The sequence below is a fragment of the Ictalurus punctatus genome, chromosome 8 (assembly GCF_001660625.3).
Source record: "Ictalurus punctatus breed USDA103 chromosome 8, Coco_2.0, whole genome shotgun sequence".
Taxonomy (NCBI): Eukaryota; Metazoa; Chordata; class Actinopteri; order Siluriformes; family Ictaluridae; genus Ictalurus; species Ictalurus punctatus.
The window spans coordinates 29,648,903-29,653,902 of NC_030423.2; positions in this window are offsets into that span (position 1 = coordinate 29,648,903).

Here is a 5,000-nt window from a genome sequence, read left to right on the forward strand (position 1 = left end):
ATTGATGATCTTAATCCCATTAAAGTCATACTGGAAGTAAACACAGATGGAATTAAGACGTGTGGAGTATTCCTGTTTTAGTCGCGTTACAGACACGTACACGCCTTAATCACACTATTAACGTCGTGTGAGAGTTTTCACCGCATTGTGAGACAGGACACGTTCACACACGGCAGCGCTCGATCGTCTGACGCCAAACGAGAGAGCACGGCTGCGTCCCAAACCGCGTACTTACCTGCTATAGAGTAGGAGAAATACACGTGTTTAGGTGAGTACGCGGTTTGGGACGCAGCCCACGGCTTCGAGCGGTCGTCTATTTGCACGTATAACACGACTAATAATTAACCGCACTCGAAGCTTTCGTAAAATTAAAAATAAAAACACCCGAAACTGTATACGGTCCCATAACGAAGACCGACTGTACGTCGATACGTGAAATTCCGGAGGGACGTCGGACGGCGTGGCGCGGGGACGTGATGACGTGTGACGTTAATCCATCTACGTTCTATAACACGCAAAACAGGAACATGAAAGGAATATTCTAAAAGCCACTCATGTAAACACCTTAATCAGAATATTACACGTCTCATTCAGAATAAGGTCGATAATTAGATCACCGCCGTCCGTGTAAACGTCGTCAATGACGTGGTATTAGCATGAAAGCTGAAGAAGGTACAGGCGCGGAGGAGAAAAAGCCGGACAGACTGAAACACTAAAGCGCCGCCGCATCTCTTTGTGTAGGCATTAAGTGAAATGAAAATCCCACTGAACAGCTATCAAAAGGTATTCGAGCGGCATTGTGGGTAATGTGGGAAACCCGAACCGAAACGAAAACAGAGAGACGTGTCGATGAAAGAATCAGAAATGTCCGAATTTCACTTAATATGACACGGATTAATATTCTAAACATCCAGAGTGGATTTTTTTTTTTTTTTACTTTAATGAACCTTCCAGAAACAAATGGAAATATTGAATTTGACACGAATTACTCCATCACATTGATTTTCTTCATGTGCGGCCTTGTTGCTAAGAAGAATATCGAGTATGTTTGTTTTGGGTTTTTTCATCTGCGGTTAAAAATATGATAAATATCGACCCTAATCAGTGTCCGATAAAAAAGTTATCAATAAATAAAATGTCATGTTTTAGATTATACGAGTGTACGCTAACGTGGAGCGTGGGAATATTTCAGTTTTGAATTATTTACCGACACAGAAACAAATACTTTTCGGTTTTTTTTGGAAAGAATCTTTGCCATTAAATGAACCGGATGCCAGTGACAGTGCTAAGCATTTCCTTTCTCTACACGTCAGCCTCGTTTGTGTGAAGTGAATAAAAATAAAAAGGATCGCTTTTATTCATTTTATTAATAATGAAAGAAAGAAGAGCGTGTAATGAGCGAAGTGGTCGTCGGAGAGGATCCCTGTGGACGCGGCACGCTTACGAGTCCGATCGTCCGGGTGGGAAGTGAAGTTATCGGGGAGGAGGAAAACACTTCATCACTGTCCTCCCGCTCTTTCCTTCATTAACTCAGTACACAAGCGTACACACACACACACACACACACACACACACACCTGCGGCCCTGTTCGGTCTGATCCGTCATCCGTATAATCGAACAATCGTTTGAAAACGATTCAAAACCCCACGTTCCGCTAAGCTTAGCTGCAATCTGACGATTAATCCGAGGCGCGTTTATCACGACTGAACATCAGAGGAAATCCTGCACTCGTTTTTTTTTTCTTTTCTTTCTTTTCCTTTTCATTTTTTATTAATCCATCCTGGAAACCGCACAGGAGCTACGTGATGGGATTTTAATGAAAGCCGTCAGGTCACTGAGAGGTCACTCGAGGACCCGACATGGACGCTGGCTTCAAGCCATCCAGATGAAATAAATAACGCAAGCGTACACACACACACACACACACAAACACACACACACAAGTTAAAAAATCGGATTAATTTGACTTTTATTTAAATATTAGTATTTGAGTTTTGTTAGATTTGATGCTCGCTCGACCCCGATCCCGGAGCGGACGCTGACGTGTTAAAGGATCCACGTTTCATATTAAAATAAAACGTCGAGTTTCTTCGGTTCCCTCGTCAAAACGTCTGACTTCATCTACGCTACGTGAGAGATTTATTTCTATCACTCTCTATCCATCGAAGTAGAAACTACTCCAGTGTGCTGTTAATGCAGGAGGATGCCCTCACGGTGCATTGCTAATGCTAACGTTAGCTCATTAGCTTCCAAACTACATAAAGTATGATCACTATAAAGTAATGAATATTAATAAAACACCGGGGGTCTGATTTATGAATATTAATGATTAGTGGGTGGGTCTCAGTGAGACGGGCTTTGGGTTGGAGAGGTAAAAGCCAGAGTAAAAGCCAGTTAAGATGTGTTTCGTAGAATAAAAAAACCTAAAAGTAATAGAATGTTGAAGGGGCCAACAGTGATGTGCTAGTTTTAGTACCTAGAACAAAGTATGCTAGTGCACTTTTTATATACTAGCATTTGTAAGTATCTAGAATTAAACTGAACTGAAAACTACATTTGATGAACTAGGCGACGTTGAAGAGAAGTATGATAGTTTACTTTTTATCTAGGATGTGGAGGTGTGCTAGAAGTTAAGTACGCTAGTGTACTGTTGATATGCTAGTCTAAGCACTTTTTATGCTAGTCTAAGCGCATTATATGGTAGTCTAAGCACTTTTTATGCTAGTCTAAATTGTTTTTTATGCTAGTCTAAGCGCATTATATGCTAGTCTAAGCACTTTTTATGCTAGTCTTAGTTGTTTTTTATGCTAGTCTAAGCGCATTATATGCTAGTCTATGTATTAGAAGTGAAGTACACTAGTGTACATTTGATATGACAGTCTGAGTTCTTTTGATACGCTAGTCTAAGCACTTTTTATGCGAGTCTAAGTATTAGAAGTGAAGTACATTAGTATATATTGATATGCTAGTTTATTTTTTTTAATATGCTAGTCTAAGTTCTTTTGATACGCTAGTCTAAATATTAGATGTGTTGTACATAGTGTATGTTGATATGCTAGTCTGAGTTCGTTTGATATGCTAGTCTGAGTTCGTTTGATATGCCAGTCTGAGTTCGTTTGATATGCTAGCCTAAGTTCTTTTGATATGCTAGTCTGAGTTCGTTTGATATGCTAGTAAGAGTTCGTTTGATATGCTAGTCTAAGTTCTTTTGATATGCTAGTCTAAGTTCGTTTGATATGCTAGTAAGAGTTCGTTTGATATGCTAGTCTAAGTTCTTTTGATATGCTAGTCTAAGTTCGTTTGATATGCTAGTAAGAGTTCGTTTGATATGCTAGTCTAAGTTCTTTTGATATGCTAGTCTAAGTTCGTTTGATATGCTAGTCTGAGTTCGTTTGATATGCTAGTCTAAGTTCTTTTGATATGCTAGTCTAAGTTCTTTTGATATGCTAGTCTAAGTTCGTTTGATATGCTAGTCTAAGTTCTTTTGATATGCTAGTCTAAGTTCTTTTGATATGCTAGTCTAAGTTCGTTTGATATGCTAGTCTAAGTTCTTTTGATATGCTAGTCTAAGTTCTTTTGATATGCTAGTCTAAGTTCTTTTGATATGCTAGTCTGAGTTCGTTTGATATGCTAGTCTGAGTTCGTTTGATATGCTAGTCTAAGTTCGTTTGATATGCTAGTCTAAGTTCGTTTGATATGCTAGTCTGAGTTCGTTTGATATGCTAGTCTAAGTATTAGAAGTGAGGTACACTGGTGTACATTTGATACGCTAGTCTAAGCACTTTTTATGCTAGTCTAAGTATTATAAGTGAAGTACATTAATATACATTGATATGCTAGTCTAAGTTCGTTTGATATGCTAGTTTAAGTACTCTGGATATGCTAGTCTAAGTTCTTTTGATATGTTAGTCTAAGTTCATTTGACATGCTAGTCTAAGTACTCTGGATATGTTAGTCTAAGTTCGTTTGATATGCTAGTCTAAGTTTGTTTGATATGCTAGTCTAAATTGTTTTGATATGCCAGTCTAAGTTCGTTTGATATGCTAGTCTAAGTTTGTTTGATATGCTAGTCTGAGTTCGTTTGATATGCTAGTCTAAGTTCTTTTGATATGCTAGTCTAAGTTCTTTTGATATGCTAGTCTAAGTTCTTTTGATATGCTAGTCTGAGTTCGTTTGATATGCTAGTCTGAGTTCGTTTGATATGCTAGTCTAAGTTCTTTTGATATGCTAGTCTAAGTTTGTTTGATATGCTAGTCTGAGTTCTTTTGATATGCTAGTCTAAGTTCTTTTGATATGCTAGTCTAAGTTCGTTTGATATGCTAGTCTAAGTTCTTTTGATATGCTAGTCTAAGTTCTTTTGATATGCTAGTCTGAGTTCGTTTGATATGCTAGTCTGAGTTCGTTTGATATGCTAGTCTAAGTTCGTTTGATATGCTAGTCTGAGTTCGTTTGATATGCTAGTCTAAGTTCGTTTGATATGCTAGTCTGAGTTCGTTTGATATGCTAGTCTGAGTTCGTTTGATATGCTAGTCTAAGTATTAGAAGTGAGGTACACTGGTGTACATTTGATACGCTAGTCTAAGCACTTTTTATGCTAGTCTAAGTATTATAAGTGAAGTACATTAATATACATTGATATGCTAGTCTAAGTTCGTTTGATATGTTAGTCTAAGTTCATTTGACATGCTAGTCTAAGTACTCTGGATATGTTAGTCTAAGTTCGTTTGATATGCTAGTCTAAGTTTGTTTGATATGCTAGTCTAAATTGTTTTGATATGCCAGTCTAAGTTCGTTTGATATGCTAGTCTAAGTTTGTTTGATATGCTAGTCTAAGTTCTTTTGATATGCTAGTGTAAGTTCGTTTGATATGCCAGTCTAAGTTTGTTTGATATGCTAGTCTAAGTTTGTTTGATATGCTAGTCTAAGTTCTTTTGATATGCTAGTGTAAGTTCGTTTGATATGCTAGTCTAAGTACACGATTATGCTAGTGAAAACAACT